The 21,891-nt window shown below is 46.6% G+C and overlaps 1 protein-coding gene across 1 annotated transcript in view; it reads right to left on the bottom strand.

Annotated features, from left to right (window-relative positions):
* Positions 1–21,891, bottom strand: part of LOC134854559 (zinc finger protein 749-like) — a 354,798-nt gene that overhangs the window by 1,589 nt on the left and 331,318 nt on the right. The gene's annotated exons all lie outside the window — the stretch shown is intronic.

The raw sequence follows: 21,891 nt of genomic DNA, 5'->3' as shown, positions 1-21,891 counted from the left end.
GTTCACAAATAGCCCTTACAAATGACTAGCGTTTAACGCACCTCAGGTGCTTCGAAATTTTTCGACAACTCATGAAAAACCGCATATATTGGAAACAACATCTGCAAACTTTTAGTGTACTCTGACTGCACCCAATTACAGGGTTGGTAATTTCGAACTTTTTAATTATTTTCTAATTCCCGTTTTAAAAGCGTCATCTCGAAAACTTAATGGGCCTCTGGATAAATTTGGAGGCCAGATTTGCAACCACTGAGAGTCCCTGAGAGCACCCTACTATAGGGTTAGGAATTCAAAATTTTGTGAATTTTTTTAAACCTAAGTTTCCCGAAAAAAAAATTGGAAAAAAAACGTCTAATCTCGGAAACTAAAACGACTTGAGCATCCATATTAAGAGGCAAAATTTGAGACGCAAGGGTGTACGCTGACAATAAGGTTCCATCTTCATCGAGTTGGTAGTTTCAAATTTTTTGAATTTCTTTAGATAAATTCTTTGAGAAATTTTGAAAAAATCAAAAAAACGTCAAATCTCGGAAACTAAAAGCATTTGAGCAGTCGCGTTTAGCAGTCGCATGTGGCAAGATTTGCAACTCTTTAGAGTGCCCTGACAACACCGAACTATAGCGTTGGGGATTCAAATTTTGAAAAAAAATTAATTCAAACTTTCAAACGTCACATCTCAAAATTTACAAAGAATTGAGCAGTCATATTTGGAGGCAAGATTCGCAATTCTTGAGACTACTCTGACAGGACCTAACTACAGGGTTTAGAATTTCAAATTTTTAAAAAATAATAATAATTTAAGTTTTCTGAAATTTTTTGAAAAAAATCACAAAAACGTCATATCTCGAAAACTACAAAGAATTGAACAGTCATACTTGGAGGCAAGATGCGCAATCTTTGAGATTACTCTGACAGGACCTAACTACAGGATTGGGAACTTCAAGTTTCATAAATTATTTTGTTATTTGAAACTTCTGAAAAATTTTGAAAAAATCTCAAAAATCGTCTTATCGTTTACCTAATTGTTGTGATAAACTTATTAAATAGTTTCCAGATGAAAAGCGTTTGACCACCCCCAAACGAGCAACACATGGGGCGACCGTGCAAGGATCCCTGCGCACGATGCAAGAAGGGCGTGTCCAACAGTGTATTCGATACAATGCGCCGATTGCCTTCTCTGGGTCCACCAAAATGCGCCAAGATGACAGTTGTGGATATCGCAAGCTGGTCTGGACACCCCTGGCACTGTGGATGCGTTGTGCATAGTATCCAATACGCGACAGCACAAACGGTGCGACTGATGAAGGCGATGTGAAGGTGCGACTGATGAAGGCGACTGATGAAGGCGACTGATGAAGGCAGTACTCTGGGAGGGTCGGTCAGCGGCTCGGCCCTCGTTGAGAGGGTTGTTGGGTCCTGTCCCTTCTCATATGAGTACTTCAGCATTGGGGGAGGGCGGTCGTGAGTGATGCTGGCGATCCCAGCAGCTCTCGGCCGCTCGGTGACGACTTGGGCGAGGAGACAGCGCCGAGGAGATAGCCGAAAATCGGAAGGGTCGGGAAGAGACCGCGACGACCCTCTTACAAGCGATGGCGGACCTCCGACTATCCGAAGATGATGCAGAAATCGGATCTTATTTGTCTGGTGCTCAGGATATGTTACAGAAATACCTTTCCAATAAACCACGCATCCTCAAGTGCGTCCCGAAGTCTAGTCGAAGACAGTTCCGAGATATTCTCAGCAAAACTCTCGCCGATGTTGTTAACAATCCTAGTAATGAAGATTTATGGATGCAGCTGTTTACGCTTCCGAGTCATTGTTTACGTCAGCCAGACAGAGGTGGGACTGGCAGAAGAAAGTCACTGGCTCAGATAGTAAACAAGCAGATAGACGGTTTCTCAAAATTGCGCGAGTTTACCATCCAAACAGCCAAGAAACAGAAGAAACCTAACAAAGCGTCCGTAAGCGTGAAACTGGCCAGAGCAGTATGCTCGAAGATCGACGAAGGCGACATTAGAGGCTCCGTGCGCCTTCTGACATCTGATTGCGGAATAGCTCACAACGACGACACTACACTTGAGATTTTTACAAAAGCAACTACCTGAACCGCCTGACAGGCGCCCTTTCCCAAATTCAAACTGCGATCATTTGTCTCTTACCGTCGACGACATACCGAGAGGAGTGATGTCCTTCCAGCCCGGGTCATCTGCTGGAACACCTGGGCTGAGGCCACAGCACTTGAAGGACTGCTTGGGTAACAGGTGAAGATAACGACCAGTTTCTCCGTGCTCTGACAGCATTCTGCAACTTTCTTCTTGTTATTGATATTCCCCGAGATATCAAGCCAATCATTGCTGGTGCGAATTTATGCGCGTTAGCGAAGAAAGACGGTGGAATCCGGCCGATCGCATCAGGATATGTCCTCCGGAGATTGACCGCAAAATGTGCAGCTAAAATTGCCGCAAAACGACATTCAGATCTGTTCCTTCCACACCAGTTGGGTTGCAGAGTTATGGGCGGAGCTGAAGTCGCTGCACATGCACTGCGGAACTATGTCGAAAATACCACTGATGGCACTGTACTACTATAACTCGATTTTAAGAATGCTTTCAACTCTATACGGAGAGATGTTGTAGCTGAGAAACTACAAGAACATATGCCGGAACTGAGTAACTTTTTCTATCTTTGTTATAGCGAGACGACTTGTCTTTCATTTGGTGATTTTCTTATCGACTCATCTGAAGGTCTTTCTTATCGATATTCTGAAAGTAATTATATCATTGTTCAAATCTGGCTACGTGGATGACATAAGTGTCGGTGATATCGTGCGGCAGAATGTCCTCATAGACCTTGAGACCGTGATAGCAGAAGGTGTCAAGATCGGACTGGATCTGAATCTGAAAAACAAGTCTGAGGATATTGTATTTTGCGATGATGCCAGAGAAAAGAATTCAATCATTCAGTCCTTCTTAGCAGTTTTTCCCCACATGACCATCATTTAACCTACGGACTTGGTTCTCCTAGGTGCCCCGATTGGCGAAAAGGCACAAGAAACTGTTGTTCAAGATAAACTCAACGAACTCCGTTGTATGTGCATTCGACTGCAATCGCTTCCGTCACATGTTGCTTTCTTCCTACTTAAGAATTGTTTCTACATTCCAAAACTGATGTACATACTGCGAACATCAACATTATTCCTGAAAAAAGACGCCCTTCACCGTTTCGACGAGAGTATCCGGAAAACACTACAGTTGATCTTCAACGTCGAGGTTGACGATCCACGATGGGAGATTTTGACGTTGCCATGCAAACTGGGTGGAATGGGTATTGTTCAGGTCTCGAAACTGGCTATTGCTGCGTATGCGTTATCCATATTTAGCACTCTAAATATCTGTAATAACATCTATGCCAATGAAGCAAGAACTGAATCTCTAATAGGATCTGTAGTAAAACACTGGCGAAGTACTATAAACAGTGATGAACCTCTACCAGAGCGCAAACTCGAACAGAACGAATGGTCACACCCAATGATACATCAACAAGCTGAGTCGCTTAAAGAATCAGGACACGAGCCCGCTTGAACGGCTTGGTGTGCCCCGAAGCTGCTGAATGGCTCAACGCCCTTCCCTCGAGAACACTAGCACTCCCGCTCACAGATGATGAATTCGGAATTGCCATAAGTTATCGTCTTGGCGCACCGGTCTGTACCCCACACACAAGTGCTCTTGTGGCGATATAGTCGATGCCTATGGTAAGCATGCATTAGTTTGCAAGAAGAGCAGATCTGTTCATGCGAGCCATTCGATGGGCAATCATATTATTCATAGGGCATTTATTCAAGCCAACGTCCCGTCGATCATCGAGCCCCAGGGATTACTCCAGTCTGACCGTAAGAGACCAAATGAACTCACACTGGTTCCATGGACGCACGGAAGAGCATTGGCTTGGGACTTCACCTGCGTACATAGACTGGCATGCTCGTACATCCAGCTCGCGAGTCGAGAAGGACCCACTGGCAGATGCAGCGGAATCACGAAAACGCGCCAAATACGAAGAGATATCAGCAACACACATCTTCCAACCCATTGCGATTGAAACTCTCGGAGGTCTGGGTACTGATACACTGCGCTTTATAACAAGCCTTGGTAAACGAGTGACGCAAGCTACTGGCGACGACAGAGCGACAATTTTCTTGCGGCAGGGACTTGGCATTGCTGTACAGCGTGGAACAGCCGCTGTGTGCTTGAAACTCTTGCTGTTGAAGTTGACGACTCGGTTGGTGCCGACTTTCGGCGATAACCAAGATTGAATCTTGACTGTTTTTTATATAGCATTTAAAAAGATTTTTTTTAAACATAAATTTGGTGCTACTCTTGAAACGTTCCTCGGACTTGTTCCATATTGTTTTTTAAATGTGTCTGAATTCACATTATTCTCCGTTAACTAAAATGATTCGAGCATTCAAAATTGGAGGCCAAATTCGCAATCCCTAATTCGATACTGGACTGCTTAATTTAGACTCGGTAAAATAACCGTTAAAATCAAATTGGAAAATCGAAAAAATTCTTAACCATTGCAATATACGGTATAGCTTGAACATGCAAAAATAATGCGTTGAAAAAGCTTAAACATGGCGAGATAAAGAAGCCCGCATTTAAATATACAATAAATGATCATTTACCGTGCGGCAACAAAGGCGACAAATTTAAGGTCGAAACCTGTTAAGCCGAAAAAAAAACTGTTGTCAGAAAAAATTTCGTAATAAGTTTTTAAAGCTTTTACGGCCCATCCGAACTGAAACACAATCCCAAATGAATATATTTGCCCTCAAAAATACCCAATTACGTTAATTTAACAAAAACTGAAATTATTTGAATAAACAGAAAAAAAACGAAAAACAAAACGAAAAAAACTCTAGATAAAAAAAAACACTTTAATTGCACATCGAAATTAATTTCAATACACAAGTGTAAGTCAAATGTTTTCTGTTTTTTTTCCTATCAGTTCATAAAAATATTATAACATCATTAGATACACATAGTTACAATAACAATAAACAAAACAAACTCGATTACAATTATCGATGATTACTTTTCACCTGAGAGCTTCAAGGTGGTTGATAAATAAATGTTATTATATAAACTTAAAGCTTTTCCATGAAACTTTACCATGAGTTGCCACAGAGTGGTCTTCTTTAAATAATAATAAATAATAATTTTTGAATTTTATCTTTGCTTTTCTGTATGTTACTATGTCTTTAAAGTTGACTTTATCATCTGTTAGTTTGTTCCAGATTATGACGGACTTTTTAAAGGAGGAATTTTCTATGTATTGCCCATTGTATCTGTCGCCGAAATATAATTTTTTGTTTCTTGTAATAATATCTATTTGGTGGTTATCATACTCAATGTTATAATAGGCTGGCAATAATTGATGTTGTATTTTCCAAAGGTGACATAATATTTTATAGTCCAGAAACATTGTCACTGGTAATATATTGTGTTTTAGCTTCAAGTCTGAAGATGAGTCGTATTTTGCACGATCGCAGCAAGTTTTTACTGCCCAGCTTAACTGTTTTTCCAGAGATATCTTTAGGTTAGCGGATATTCCACTTAAAAGAATTGCTGGGTAATGCAAATGACTAATTACCAGTGCATGCATTATCAAGAGTCTTGTTTTCACTGGCAATGGCTTTTTGATTGATTGAAGTGTTTTTATTCCGCATGCCATTTTCCTGAGAATATTTTTGATTTCAACTTGGAATGTGAGAAACTGATCTAAAACTACTCCTAGGTATTTAACATTGGTTTTTTCCTCAATTATTTTATCATCTAGAGTTATAGTATACTTTTCATCCTTTTTCCTTGAATGTTTTTTGCTGAAAACGATGAATTCTGTCTTTTTTGCATTCAATTGAAGTGAGTTGTAACAGTTGCCTACTTCGGTCACATATGAGGCTTAAGAAAAATAGGCCCTATAACCGTTGGCTCAAGAGTCAGGGACACTATCTCTTGTGTTTTTCGACCTCAAGAACGGTCGAAGCCAATTCGGTTCGCTTGCGACATGAGACTAGAACCCGTTACAGCTTAAAGGCTACTACCAAAATATCCCCCCACTCTAGAAAATAAGAACGTTCCCATATTTAGGTCTCAAAATACCCAAAATACATGAACGCCGTTAAAAACAGGGTCGGAAACATTCGTTAAGTTACTTTTTATTGGACAGTGGAACTTTGATTCATTTCAGATGGATCAACCTAGAACTCGCCTTATCTCAACATAACAATCATAAAACACACTCGAGAATTTTAAATTGGGGACTCACATGTTGATGTACTCGAGTACAGGGAGTAATTAAATTGGTAAGCAACTCAAGAATTGGATAATATAACTAAATAAGTTTGATACTGGTCAGTTTTGGTAACAGAAGTAAGTTCTGGCTCTAGAATTTGAGTTTTTGTATGAACCATTGGGACACTCAAGCTGTCCACCTTTCCATTGAAGGTTCACTCTAGTCTGTTCCGAATGGTCGTTCTTTCTTCTTTTTATTGTCTCTCCTCCTATTTTGGGATAAGACAGCTCTACTCGTGTCCTATTTTATATCTGGAAATTGCGAATAGCAATTTCCCGCTGTTCTATTCAAGCACTTTTCCGCGAATGTAAACTCGGATGTTCTGATTTTTCACTTTTTGTTTTCAGTTGGCACGAGAAAACTGAGCATGACAGGCTCTATTCGAAATTTTGAAAATTAAAATTCCACTCCAAAATTACGTATTTTCGTGTCTCTCAAGGTCAAACTTCCAGACATGACCGACTGGCACATACTCCCCGGACTCAAGATCGATGTCCTCATCGCGTGCTGTTTGTCAGTGAATCCCCAGAAGCCCGAGTGTCACTCAAGATACAGTGCCAGTGGTCATTTACAGAAGTTTGCAGCAGACTTAATTTTATCTACCTTCCAAAATTCACGACCATATAAAATTTTCACACATAAAATTTCTTTTGTCCTATTCAATCAGGAAATTGTCATGCAGCATTTTGATTTATATAATAGATCTAGCATATTAATAACAATATCTTAATTGTTAAACTTTCTTTTTCGTGAACCCAGATTTCATCCGAGTTCACCCTCGAGCCCCCTCCCTCTCAAGACTCAAGACTCTAGAATTTTCCTTTTGAGCCACTGGCTCACCTCGTGTTCTTCGCCCTCGAGGTACCCGATCCAGATACTTTTGACACTGTGATCTGTTCCAATAGTGCCTCTTCGTCATCGGAGCTGATCACTATCTCCTCCCAAGCCTTCAGCTGTTCATAGGATCGCATCCACTCCCTTTGCTCTTGCAATCTCTTCGCTTGATTCGGTAAGCTCTTCACCTTCGACTCCCGGTTCAAACAGAAGGAATTGTGAAGACTCAGGCTTACATTCTTCGCCAGATCCTCCTCCAGTATTGACTCCCTCGCTCTAGTGTTGTCTCTGGATACTCTACCCACTCTTTTCCACCCCGTCGTGATCGCATTTCGATGGGTCAGCAGAGGTCTCTTGAAGGCATCTGGTCCTATCTCGGCCTGGAATTGTCGATATTCCTTTTGATGTTACCTCATGTGATCCTTGGTCGCTACATATAACCAGGATGTTAACGTCGCGCGAAACCAAGGAAAGAATCTCAAGCGGCTCCACACGTGTCTGACTTCCATTGGTATGGCGAACACCTTGCATGCTGTCTCGAACAACTCAAGTCTCCTGCTGTAATCTATCGCGTGAATCGACTCTGCTGTAGGCGTCTTCGATTCTCGATACTTTGCTATGTTTTCTTCCATCCATCGCAGAGCCAGCATGTGCTCACCACCAAGATGGTCACTTTTTGTTGATTCTCGGGTAATCCCAACGACCTGATTTCTTCTACATCCCAGGTCAGGCAGAGATTGGCTTGGTCTGGGTACCACACTGTCTGCGCCAGACAGTGGCATGGACAGTCCCCGTGTGTGAGGTCGATGCTCCTAAGATTGCGTTCTCCCGAGGCTTCCCGGAGAGGCTCAAGTTCCATCATCTTCTCGTGTATCACGTCGACTTCTCCCAAGTTAGGGGCACCTACCATGGGTTTCCCAATCACGTTTTGTCTCTCGAGGTCACTTGTATTTTCGCTCTCCAAGCCTAGAAGTTCTTCACCCCAGTTTTCACTCAAGTCATCCCTTTGTTCTTTAGGCACTGTTCCTCGGACCTTCCTCAACAGCTTGTGTGAATGATGTGACATCCGAGCTAGTCTTAAACATTTGGGCACTGAGAAGGCTTTGTCTATCAATACCCTCTGGCTGGACACTTCTACCATCGCCATGTGTAATGGATAGTGGCTGCCACATAGGTTGGCCATCACTGACCCCACTAGGGACTTCGCATTTAGAGGCAGTCCATAGGCTTCGCTCATGGGTAATGCCATCTCCGCTTCGATCCAACCTTCCAACTCTTGATGTGTTTCTGGGTCACTTGCAACACTCCGGGCCATGACTCCACGCTCAACGCGGTCACCAAGTGGTGTTCTGACTCTAGCCTCTCCAGTGACTGGAGACTACACATTCTTGAGAAGAATTCCAGAGCTGTTGCTAGGTTTACAGTGGTACTCGCGTAACACTCAGCCACTATCTGTATCTCACTTTTCTCCCTTTCGGTGATATCTTCAAACCAGGTGACTAGGTCTTCTTTCTGGAAAGACTGTATCCTGACGCACGATCGTCCATCACAGGTGTGCTCGCCATTCCCACACGTCGAGTCAAGACAACTGCCTGGCTCCATCTTCTTTACCGACCCTGTTCCACTCGTCATCTCACTCGACTCCTTCATATGAGGCAGGATCAGTCTATGTACTATACTCAAGGTCGCTAAATCTTCATCCTCTGTCGGCGCCAATCTCACTCGCTCAGTGACTTCCTCGATCAGGCTTGCATGGGGATGTGGACACCAGGAGGGCCTGAGCAATTTCCACACCACTCCCAGATTCGTGGTCAACATGCCGTTCCCGTTACCCATTTTTAGTTCTACTCTTTTACTTGAGCGTGGCACACTTATTACTTCCGGTGTTCTCTCGAGAATCAAACCTAGACTAGGTCTCTCTCTTTCCACAGGGTCTATCTCCATTATCCTCTCTGTCCAGAACTTCAGCGCTCCGCCACCTCATAGTTTCTATGGGCACCTCCAGCTTCTAAGTCTAGGAAAGGCACTCCTGAAGAAGCCAAGTTACGGTGAACGTCGTGTTTCTCCTCGAACTTCTTGTTGTAGAATCTCCGTATCTCATCTAACTTCCTTTGGCTCTCTAGAGATTGCCTAGAACCGTCCTCCTTTTCTATCCCAGTACTCTGGTTCACATTCAAGATGACTGTGGAGACTCTCCTTTCCAGCGTCTTGCTTCTAATTGCTCTCTGGTGACATGCTAGGATGGTACTGTCAGTCATCATTGACATTGTCCACCTCAAGAAACAGGTAGCATCCCAACAAGCTGCGGTCCTAATGCTTGTCAGTTGTCCTGCGGTCCTAATGAAGGGATTCGCCATCAACGGCGATGCCGATGAGGATATTCTCATCGCTTCTTCAAAATGATCCTTTAACAAGTTCTGCCAAGTTCTCTTCAGTTGGCTTCCCAATTCTAATTTATTGATACCAGCCTTCTGCTGGGTAGCCCAGTTGCGTCGTTTGCGTGACACTCCACTGTCGAGCTTCTTCAGGCAGTCTTCCAATTCCTGCAATGTTTCCAGGGCCACCCACCACGGTCGGGCGGTGTTCCTCGTTTTATTTTTCTCAAGAGGATCACTAGTCACTTGCTTCCCGGTAGCCTGGTGTTCAATTGAGACCCATTCTTTGCCGACGTCCACTTCCCAAGTCTGCCCGCTCGTCAAACCTCGCTTCATTTTTATCCTCTGAGGCTTGAAGTCTTCTTCCGTTGTTGAGCTGGTGGGGATCTCCATCTCCTTTTCTACGTCGAGCAGTTTCCTCGGCTCGTAGCTACTCTTGTAGGCTGCTGTCTTCCATCGTGCCAGAACCATGGGGGCCATCTCTCTCAAGTTTTCCTCCGAGACCGAATCCGCTGAAGGACTGCCCAATCCCTCCACGTCTCTCTTCCTCTTGCGAGACCTCACGTCTTTACTCGGGGGCGTTGTCGTTATCATCACTGATTCGACTTCCTTGTCTCCGTCCAACCCTTCCAACTCTGGCCTCCCCCTGCTCGAGCCTTAAGGATATTAGTACTTTTAACTATATTACTAGTTCCGATCTTATCCCCCCTTACATGTTCAATTATTTTATCGTCAGTTTTTTGTTTCGGAGTAGAGCTGTCTTTACATTTGTCTTCTCTGGTCTTTCGTGGTGCCTTCCTCAACTCGACCATCTTGCTCAGCAGCTCTCCTCTAGCTTTCTCCTCCAGACCTGTCCCCATCAGGATAGGTTCTCCGAACTTCGCCACCGTGTCCCATAGCTCCTCCTTAAAATCATCCAATGTGGTGTCGTCGTCCACTTCTCGATTAAAATCGCTCAAGAATCTTCGCCAAGCATCCGCATCCAGAGTGCCTATGAAGGCATCCTTGTTTCCCTCAAAGGTGTTCTTCTCCCTTTTCTCCGCACTCAGGAAGATCATTCCCATGTTGGGATTCTCGCTCGTCAGTGGCAACTATAGGTTCTTGCGGGGAGATGAGGTCAAAGGTGGCGTGGGGGTGTCTGCCCAATCTTCTCCACTCAGATCTTTCAACAGTTCTTGCGTAGTGAACTCTTCCTCTGATGGCTTCGGCTCCGGTGTATTTCCCACCTCCATATCCTCTCCTGCCTCACTGAGAGTTTTCATCCATGCTCTCCTCCCCCGATTCTGCTTCCCTTCTCTCAAGAATCCTTCTGAATCGATCTTCTACGGGACCACTCCTTTTATCCCCAGGGGTGCCCACTGATAGGGGTGATGGTGTAGCTGGACCCGTTTCCTTATACTCTGTCAGAGCCACATGCAATGGGCCTGCTGCATCCAGCTCCTTTCCCTCCTGTCTCCTTTCCACCTGCTCTAGTCCATAAGGTGCCCGGTATTTCCTTGTGGCAAACAGCATATCGTCTGCTTTCAGTGCGATATGCCCTTCATTCACTATCATCCTGCCATCGTCCCACACCGGCAACTTGTGCTCTAGACCTGCCCGCTCAAATGTTCTCAAGGCATCTCGTACCTCGAACTTCGGGGGCATCGACCCTCTCATTTTCTTGGCTTGAGTTGTCCATGAATTTATTTTCGTGTCGCTGGTATGAAAATAGATGGAGAGTAGCCGATGAAGAGAGAATCCCAGCCGTCGATGAACTCCTTCTGCTGTTCTTCGGTTGTTGCTCTCGCGAAAAGGGACGGGACCACCAGGGGGCTGTTCATCCCCAGGGTCATTCTCCTCACTGTTGGGAATTCTGGAATGCTTGCCGGCAGGACTTCCTTCTCCAATATCGCCTCCAGCTCCCTTTTCACCAGCTCGAAGCTTTTCTTCCACGCGGGAATTCTCAAGATCTCTTGTCCATCTGCTGTCAGGGGATTTAGGTTCCAGAACTTGGGATAGGTTTCGATGGGGCCTTCGCGCTTGCCTCCCATCCTGCACTGCAGTTGTCCTCGAAAACTGTACACCACCAACTCCGGATCCTTCACCTTTCCGAAGAGCACCGTGTTGCTCATCTGTGCCCTTAGCACCTCCTGCTGACACCAATTAAGTGTCGTTCCATCTAGTACGCTTATGAGGCTCACGTGGGTTACTGAGTGTCGATAAGCTTTCACCAGAGGATCTGGGAACGCGAACGTGACGGCCGGTCCATAGATACAGGTTACGACTTCCCCTAGCCCCGGATCATCCCCATGGGGTCCGATCTCATGGCCAGGCATAGGTCCGTCAATAGAGGCATGCCCCATTCACTTTCCTCCACTCCTCTCTTGTCTTCGGGCTCTTTTCTTCACCAGTCAGGTGCCGGTTCTGCATCAGTAGGTACTGTATCAGCAGCGTCTTTAGCCCGGCAGCACACTTATACGAGTAGGTGTCAATACTCGAGTGTGTTTTTCCCATTGCCAGAGGCTCTCCGTATTTCATCAGTCGGTGAAATGACACCAGTTCCCCGTGGGTTAGAAGCACCAATGTCAAGTATCCGTCTATCCGGAGGGTGTCCACGCCCCGACTGAACATGTATGCTGGGCCCATATTAAACAGGTACCTTGGGTAAACCTCCGGATAGACGGATACTTGACATTGGTGCTTCTAACCCACGGGGAACTGGTGTCATTTCACCGACTGATGAAATACGGAGAGCCTCTGGCAATGGGAAAAACACACTCGAGTATTGACAGTGCCAGCAACAGACTGATGGGCATATTCAATACTTCCTGTATGAAGGCTTTAAAGATGGTCTCTTTCGCGCTACACACTTCGGTCAGGAACTCCTTTCCCCAACAAGGACTCAAGAACTCAAGAATCTCGTGATCCCTCCTCGTCCTCAGCTCACCCCTTGCGTGCTCCCTCCAGAATCCTCCAATCGTGACTTCGTTGGCTGCTGTGACGAACCTGCCAACCGTCATCTCCCTTTTCTCGGCCACTCCCAGCTGCTCCTCAAGAAAATCCCAGGTCTGCTTCACCAGAAGCGGAGCATCTTCTCTCGTCTTCTCCGTGGCGTTCTCCAGCCTCGGCGTCAGGAAGGGCCACCTGCCTCCCTCTTGTGTCATTCGATACACCATCGACTCCAGCTGCTTCTCCGATGCGGCCACGTTCTTCTTCTCGTTGCTCGGCCCTCTAGATTTACTAGTGGAGCTTGTGATGGTCACTTCCATGCTTCGAAACCACAGACTGGCCGTCAGGTGAGTCACCACTAGATGATCGTCCCCTATAATCGGACTGAGCTTGAGTTGCCTAGCGAAGTTAGATATCTCCAGCAAGAAGACCTCGTCCAATACGATGAGGACGTCGGCCAACTCGTGAAAGCCCCTCAACGCGTGGGACACATCCGCCCACGCCGCCGCGAGTTCCGACCTGCGAATTCTCAAGTTCGTAGGTTCCAGTTCCCGATTGGGAGCTGCCATCAGAATACGCCATCCATTCCCTTCTGCTATCAAGATCAAGATCGCATACACAAATTGCAGAGCGGGAGGCATGCTCGCGTACCCGGGGGACGTCGTGAACGCCACTTTTGTCTTGGAGCCAAATCGTGAGGCAACGTTCTCTTGTACTTCATTCATAGCTGCAAATAATGTCTGGATGGCTTCCCAGATCTTCTTCGGCGTAGGTTCATCACCCTTGAGCTGCTCAAGAAACCCCGTCGCATGCAAGTGATCGTTCATCCCTGCAAACAGCAGTAGCTCAGGTTCGCAAGGCATCTCTGATTTCACGGCCACCACCAGGGTTAACATCTGGTTTAGCTCCGCTCCTGGCAATGAATATATCAGAGTTTCCGGCCAAAACAATTTGGGAGACGTCCCCTCGAAGTCCGATCCCGCCACGATGACCACCCTCACTGCGGCTGGGTCTGCCCTGTCATAAACAGCTAAGGTTTTGGCCAGCTGCGTATTCCCGCAGGGTTTCCCGTATCTGGGGTCGTTGGCTAGTTTCGTACCTTCATACGCGGCGTCTGGTAATTCCATCTCTCTCGGATCCATCAGCTTGTCCACCACCCTCAACTGTGCTGGAGTGGCCACTCTAATCCTGGCAACGCTGGTTCGGTGTTTGGGAGGCTCCACCACGAATCCCGGACTCCCTAATGACTTCAGAGGTCTATAGTTAATAGGACCCATCACCGATTTTGTGGGAATCCCAGTCAGATCCGCCGTCTCCGTCATTTTGGCTCTCGAGAAGTGTGTCTCGCGAGCCTTCAGCCAGTCCACGCACTGGAGTCTACCCAAGTCTTCGTGCGACACCTGCTCAAGACCCAAAGCTTTCGCTAACTCTAGCATGCACTCCAGGTCTTCCAAGTCCAGCTCCTTGACCTTCTCCACATACTTCGACCTGCTGGTCTCCGCTGGTCTCTCCGGCTTCTTCTTCTCCGCCACCACCACTGAGGATATTATCGATCCCTGGGGAGTTGATGACGTCGCCTCATCAGCTTCCATGGGCGCGGCGCCCGGCAACTTGGTTCGGCTGTTCCTCGAACTGTCTCTAGAATCGGCCATTGCACCCAAGCGACTGGACAAAGCCCTCGAGTTGAAGAAGGGTGGATTTGGGGGTGGTCCGAATGTGACCTGTGCCGTCTCTAGCAACTCTGCCTCCAATGCGCTTATGTGCCTTTGGAAGACGTCATTCAACCACTCCACCCCTCTGGGCCTATCAAAGTGAATCCCATCCGAGGATGCATCGTCAGGGAAAGCGGATAGCTCCATTTGCTCGGCCACGTCCAACAACCCAACGGGGAGGACACTTCTTCGGTTTATCTGCTTGATTATTCCGTTCAGGTTTCGCACTTTTGTGTTCATTTCCATTGCATGCTGGTCCGCTTTCATGTTGTAAGGGATGGTGCACACCGTAAGAATAGCCGGATCCATTTGAATCCGCAATTCCTCAAGAATGCAGCTCATCTTGTCGTGCAGCCTCGCCACCTTCCTTGCTTCCCCCCTGGACATGTCATTCGTCCCGATCATCAGAGTCACCGTGTATACTCTTGCCATACCTAGCATCTCAAGTGTCGCTAGCATCTGCGGCGTCGCGGCTCCAGCAAAGCTAAAGATCCCCGTTTGCCAATGGGACTGGATCCGGGTCAGCACCCGCAACAAGCTGTCCCCTATGATCAGGTGGACCGCCCCCTCAGGCACACGTGGCTGCGTGTGGTATTCCACCCAAGCTGCGTCATGGAAGCAATCTCTCCTGTCTCTCTGCGCCGTGCTCCAGTCCATCCGATTGTGCCTGTGGTATCTACCTTCCGTATTCTTTTTGTAACTCGAGATTACCACACTCCTGACAGGTTGCTCCCCCCACGTCGAGGGTAAGTCCACTCTTGCTGGACTCTCGCGATTCCTTAGTTGTAGCCGCTCGTGCAACTCTTTCAGTCGTCACGAGCTACCACTCACCTGACTACTACCCGGGGTCGAACTCGGCGTATATCCAGGCAGCGCGACGTCCATCAACGGGCGTATTACTTGTGTCTCCAGACCACGCAGGGAGGACGCTGATTCAGACGGTATCCACACCTCCAACCCTTCGTTCATATGTTCTTGAGCAGCACGATCGAGGTTGAATCGTCCCTTCGACCTAGGAGCTTCATCCACCTCCATACGTGACTCTGGTCTTGAGCCGGTCACCACCCGCTCTTTGGGCCTAGCCCCTTTCTGCATGTCGAGCTCGCGTTGTCGTTGCTGGATCCTTTCAAGCTCTGACTTCAGCTACTCGCAATTAGCGGCATTCTCTCGCACCCTTTCTGCCTGTAGCTGTTCAGCTCTCATCATGTCCAGTTCCCTCCGCGCTTGATCCCTCTCAACTTTTGCCTGATCTCTCTCGAGCACCGCTTGATCCAGGTCAAGGTTCGCCTTGTTCTTCTCCCACTGAGTCCTCTCAAGCTCTCTCTTCATGATACTGACGTCCGGATACGCTTCCCCCGTCTGCTGTGCTCGAGACATCAATGGTGTCTTGCTCGTGCTCTGGCCCGTGGATCTGATTGATGGTCTGACCGGCAGTGGGAATTCCCCTGCACCATACTCAGTATTTTTGCTCAAGCCAGGGTTCCATGCCAAATCGAACCCCCTTATTGCTCCATCCACGTTCCAAGACAGCCACCTGGTTTGCTCTTGATTAGATATTCCATCGGTGGTGTAGCCCACCATCAAAACTGCTTCTGTCGCAGACTCTCGGCACTCGCCCTCATCCTCCAACTGGAGGATGGCATTCAACATCACTGCCATTCTCTCATCCACTTGAGTATAATCCAGGTCCCTTAGACGTCTGTACAATTCGTCAAGTGTGGGTTTTTTCAAAGCCGATGGCATGGACTTCCAGAATCGATCTGCCATTTCCGTAATTTCCAAATGATCTTGAGTATTAGCAACTTGAGTTTTACCTGAGCAACTTGAGTATTAGCAACTTGAGTTTACCTGAGCAACTTGAGTTTACTTCTTGAGATGTCGTTCAACTTGTGTTCTCTTTCTTCAATTGAATACAGTTGAGTAGTCAATTTGACTTTACCAAATCAATCTGAAAATAACACCCCATTTTTAGACTAACAGGCTGTGTTTCTAACCTAAAAACCCCCCTTTACTACTATATTTAAAACCCTTTCCTTTCCTTCTTACTAAAATAGTTCAATTGGAAATCTTCTAAGAACATGCAGATTCATTTTATGTTTTAGCACCATCAATCATTTAAAATGTTAATTGTCATGCCAATCACCTCTAAGATTCTTTACCTGTTTTGTACCCCCACACCTAACTCGAGATTCTTCCCTCATGCCCAACTCGAGACCCCCGCGTACCCGACTCAGGCGATGCTCAAGTAGTATTTCTTGTGAAGATGCACCATTATCTCAGTTTCTGCGAAGACCACGTGTAGGATAGCGTACAATTCCCTTGGGCTCAACTTCCCCCTGTTTGGGTCATACACCGGCATTGAGACCTCCGTTATCCCTCTTTCAATCATGAAGTCTCGTAGTCTCGTTAGTGCCAACATCACGTGTTCAGGATCGATCGTGTTCCTGTCATTGACCCTCGTCACTAGGAAGCACAGGTATGTGCCCGGGACTTGTGCTACTGATGGTGGAAGCGCGGCCATTCCTCCCAGTCCCGGTCTCTGTCTAAACAGAAACTCCACGTTCTGGTACTCTCTCTTGAAGTCAGCTTCCAGTCTTGATTTGAAACTCATATCTGCCGTGATACAGATTGCGCTAGTCCTGTCTGACAGAATGAAGTCACTATCCGTTATCAGGATATTTTCTGAGTATTCGTTTGGTATTTCAAATTTCGTTTTGAAATTCCGTCCTATGGTAGGCTCGGCCTCCTCCCCTTCCATTTCCAGTCCGCACTTTTCTCTCACTTCTCTGAGTTTCTTTATCATCAAATTTTTGGTGTGGGTAAGTCCTACCCCCACTCCCCGGACAAAAATATTTATCGACGTCCGAATTATCCGGCGGAATGTCGAGCGGGCTGTCTGTTGCCGTCCAGCCAAAAAGAGGATCCTCCGTTTTCATGTACTTCCCCGCTGATATGTCAACTTGCTGTATGCTCTGTCCTTCCTCGCTTCCGTTCTTGACATCGCGCATCCATTCTAATATCCTCAGGTTCGTATTCTCCCTCCTCTCTATCTCGCTCTGTTCTAAATCCGTCTCCTGTTCCGGTGTCGAGTAGTCTTCCTGTGGGTAGTGTTCATTATCATCGATGATCTGCCATTCACCGTCTGCCGCCAGCTCGCCCACACTTATTAGTTCTTTGCTTAGGTTATCGGGCTGTATCTTGTCGATGAGGGAAATCGTCCCCGTACCTGTTGTACCTCATGCCTGTGCGTTTGCGATTGCCACTCCTTGTCCCCGCTGGTATTGACAAGTCTGGTTCTGTCCACTTCGGCACCTCACCTTGCTCCGGATCGTTCCAATCTTCTTCCACAAAAGATTCCGCTTCAGAGTCCGCGTCTATTTTTTCATTGTCATCCAGACTCAAGTTCTCATTGCCATCATTCTTATCTCTGGTGCCTTTTTCATTCACTTCACATGCTGGTTCCACCAGTAGGTACTCTAGTCCCTCCATGTCCTTTGGTATACACCAGTCCTCTGGGGATGGGACATGAGGCTTCAGGTTCTCATAATGTGCTGCTCGCCCAGTACTCAAGCGGCAGAACCGTCCTTGTTGATGTACTTTAGTTATCATGAATGGTCGTCTCCATTTCTTGAGTAGTTTCTTCGTCCCCTTGGGCGGTATCACATTCTGGAAAACCCACACATACTGGCCCACTTCATATGGCTTCGCCTGTAATATTTTTTCATCATATTTCTTGCGCTGTCTCATTTGTGCCTGCGCAGTGTTCCTCCTGCATAGCTCGTTTATTTCCTGCTGTCTCCTGATCGCCTCTTTCACGTAAGCTTGAGGCGACGTCCTCTTTCCTTCATACTCCGGGTAAAAGAACGTCAGGGGAATCGCTCTCTCTTTGCCTGTCAACATCATGAATGGACTGATTCCCGTCGTTGAGTGTTGAGTACTTTTGTATGCCCCTACGACTTGAGGCAGATACTTATTCCAGTCCGTCATGTATCTAGAGCAGTATACCCTCAGCATGTTCACCAACGTTCTATTCCGTCTTTCTACCAGCCCGTTGGTCTGAGGATGGTAAGTCGTCGAGTGTGCTTGAGCTATGTGTGACCTCTTCATTAACTCCTTAGTCAAGTCGCCCACAAAGGCTTTGCCGTTGTCTGACTGAAAAGTCATTGGACAAACATACCTTGATATCCAATGGGTTATCAAGTGGTCACAAGTCTCCTCTGCTGAAGCTGTTTGACTCGGCACCGCTTCTACCAGTTTTGTGAAGTGATCAATTATAACCAGTATCTGGTTATACCCCGACTCCGTCATACAGATCTTCTGATGGTCTATCTGCACCACTTCATTAAATTCCGAGCTTTCCACCGACTTGAGTGGGAATTTCATCTTCCTTGGATCTTTCACTTGCAAGCATGCCAGGCATGCATTCACCCACCTCTCACAGGCTTTCCTCAATCCCGGCCAATCGAACCTGTGAAGTATTCTTTGTTGCACTTTGTCTATCCCCTGGTGCCCCATTTGATCATGTGATCTGAACAGCACCTCTGTCTGATATAATTGTGGCAGTATGATTAGGTTGTGCTTGTGTAGTATCTTGTCTTCTTCTTTTCTCTTGCATGCTACAACCCCATCAGCCGTGTGATAGAGTAACTCTTTCCTCTCTTTATAGAACTGGCTCAGGATCTTGTAGCTGTCTTCTTCAAGCTCCCCTTTCTCCTTGGACCCCGTTCGGATCCATTTGGAGAGATTGCTTGTCATTTTGTCATTCTTCTGGGCTCTTATCAGGTCCGACAGCCTATATCTCGCTTTGACATGTTCCTTCAGCGCCATGATCTGCCCATTCATCTCCCCAGGGTTGTGGACGTCGTCATTCAGCTTCACGCACACTATCCTCCTTACCACCTTCATGTCGTCTTCCGGCACCAGATTTGTTCTCACATTTGAATTGCATGATAGCTCCCTGAATGGCTTCCTCGAAACTGCAATCCTTTCAAGTTCTTCACCACCTCGTATCTCCTGCACGTCCATGTTGAAGGTTCCTGAGGACGGATCTGTTTGTAGTTCTCTGTCGTGGTGTCTAATCTTTTCCTCTGCTAGTATCATGCAGAGACTATCTTGATCGTCACTGCTCGCTTCCGAGTCCTCATCCCACATTTCACACTCCCCGGACAAATTTTCTCCTTCAGTGTTTTCTTCTTCTGTGTTTTCTTCTTCTGTGTTTTCGTCTTCTGTGGACGTGGACCACTCCCCGGACTCTTGACCTGGTCCCAGGTATTCAGCTTCTTCCTTGAATTCCACTCTCTTTCTCCTGACTCTAGTCTGTTCAAGTAATTCAGCTGGGATCTTTTCAACCAGTGACTGCACCACTTCCTTCCCATCAAGGTTAGTCACTTTCGAGGTATTTCTATCACTGGCTGTCCCGCTCTTTCGCAGTATTGTGATCTCAGGTTCCTCTTTACCGTTTTCTTGAATCACGGGCCTATCATCTGCTAGTCTCTCGAGTAACCCCTTTAAGTCTTCGTCTATTTGTGCTTCCCCCGTCTCTACCTGGTTGAGATCGTAGCATTTTGCTTTGAGCGTCTCCCTCACGATCTTTGACTTGAGCATTGTTCCTATCGGCATCCCTCGGTTCTTTCTCAGGATTGTTTTTTTTGTAGTTTCCTTTGGTAACTCGGGGTGATCTTCTATTGGTTTGCCTGATTTTTCCAACCATCTCGTGAGAGGAATACTGTCATACGTTTCCTTGTCCATGAAGGAGAAGCCATCTTTGATCTCAGGTCTATCTGCCTCCCTCTGTTCTTGTCTCTCGTAGAACTCCGTCTTCTTGCTCAAGCTGTCAGCATTTTGATGTTTGTCTCGTGTTCTATGCTCAATTATCATGTTGTATCCGTCCAGGCGAACTATCCACCTCCCAATGTAACTTTGGTCCATTGAGTACGTCTTCAGCCAGCTTAGTGCCCTGTTGTCGACTCGCAACTTGAATGGCTCACTGCCTAGGTTTGCCCTATATTTCTCGACAAAGGTAACCACCGCGAACATCTCTGCTTTCGGTGCTCCGTACTTCATTTCCGTGTCACTTAGGACTTTGCTCCCGTATGCTATCGGTCTCAAGACTGTCTTCCCGTTCCACTCTTGTTCTTGGTGGCGAATTCCAGATATCGCTACTACCGACGCGTCCGTATTCAGTACGTACATCCCCTTCTCTTTTGGCATCCCTAGTACTGGTGCCTCGCACAACTCTTTCTTTATTCTCTCGAATGACTCTTCTGCTGCGTTATTCCACGTGAACTTCTTGCCCTTGTGCCTCATTAACTGTTGCATCGGATAGACCTTGTCTGCGTAGCCTTTGACGAATTCCTTATAGTAATTTGCAAAACCCAGAAAGCTCATCAATTGGTGTTCCGTTTTCGGCGATTTCCAAGTTAGAACTGCTTCCACTGCGTCTGGATCTGGTCTGATTCCGTCTTTTTCCACCATCCTGCCCAAGTATTTTATCGAGTCTTTGAGTATCTCACACTTTGATGGTTTGCACTTCAGCCCCGACCTCTTCATACACGCAAATACTTCGTCAAGTCTCTCAGTGTGGTCCTCTAGTGTGGGTGTCGCCATTACCACGTCATCCACATAGCACATTACCAGATTGCCATACTTCTTCGTCACGCCTATCAGCGCGTGTGCCATCAACCGCTGAAACGTGGCTGTGGCATTGCAAAGTCCAAACGGCATCCGTTTCCATTGAAACAGACCCAACTCGCAGGCAAACCCTGTCTTGTCCCTGTCCTGCTTCCTGAGTGGTACCTGCCAAAAAGCCGAGCCTAAATCAAGAGTCGTAAAAAATTTTGCATCACCTAACTTCGAGAGGCTCTCATCAATCCTAGGTATGGGATAGGCATCCTTCACCGTGACGGAGTTCAGGTATCGAAAGTCACAACAAAACCTCAACTGGTGGCCTTTCTTTTTGGCCATCACTACTCCACACGCCCACGGTGATTTGGATGGTTCTATCATGTCATACTCTAGTAGCGTTTCAATCTCCTTTCTACACGCATCCAATTTGTGTGGGGTCATGCGCCTCGCCCCCTCCCTGTGCGGTATTGCGTTTTCCTCAAGTTCTATTTCGTGCTCAAAAAAATTACAACACCCGATGTCTGCCTTATGTCTTGAAAAAACTTCTTCGTTCCGTTCTAGTACGTCCTTGATGGCTTAGAGCTGTTCGTCCGTGAACTTGCCTCTTAAGTGTTCAATATCCGGTAGAACCGGTTTATCACCCTGTATTTCGTCTAATGTGGGCCGTTCCGGGAAATTCGAACAGCTCGATAGTCCATCGTCCGTCTCTGACTTAAGTGACTTCACAAGACCTGATGAATCTTTTATTTTATTCAATCGTCTCAAGATACAAATTTTGTCCCTATGATTGGGACAATCAACAACTTCATTTTGTTTATGGTTTTCAGTCATTTCATATCGAGTTTTAACAGGTAAAGCATATCCCAGTTTCCTCCCCCTCTGTATCGTGATTGGCATGTCAAGGGTATTCAACAAGACACTCACGCAGAGGCCGCTCTTCGTAATCGAGAAGGATCTTCCTAAAACAGCAGCACTTTGACTATTTGGATTTGGGACTACACATACCTGCTTGTTTTCACTAAGTTCATTGTAATTTTTCATTCGTAAGCTTACAATCGCCGCCTCGT

This window comes from Symsagittifera roscoffensis, chromosome 9 (assembly GCF_963678635.1).
Source record: "Symsagittifera roscoffensis chromosome 9, txSymRosc1.1, whole genome shotgun sequence".
NCBI classification, from domain to species: Eukaryota; Metazoa; Xenacoelomorpha; order Acoela; family Convolutidae; genus Symsagittifera; species Symsagittifera roscoffensis.
The sequence above is the reverse complement of the archived record's forward strand: the minus strand, read 5'-3'. Positions and strand labels throughout refer to the sequence as shown.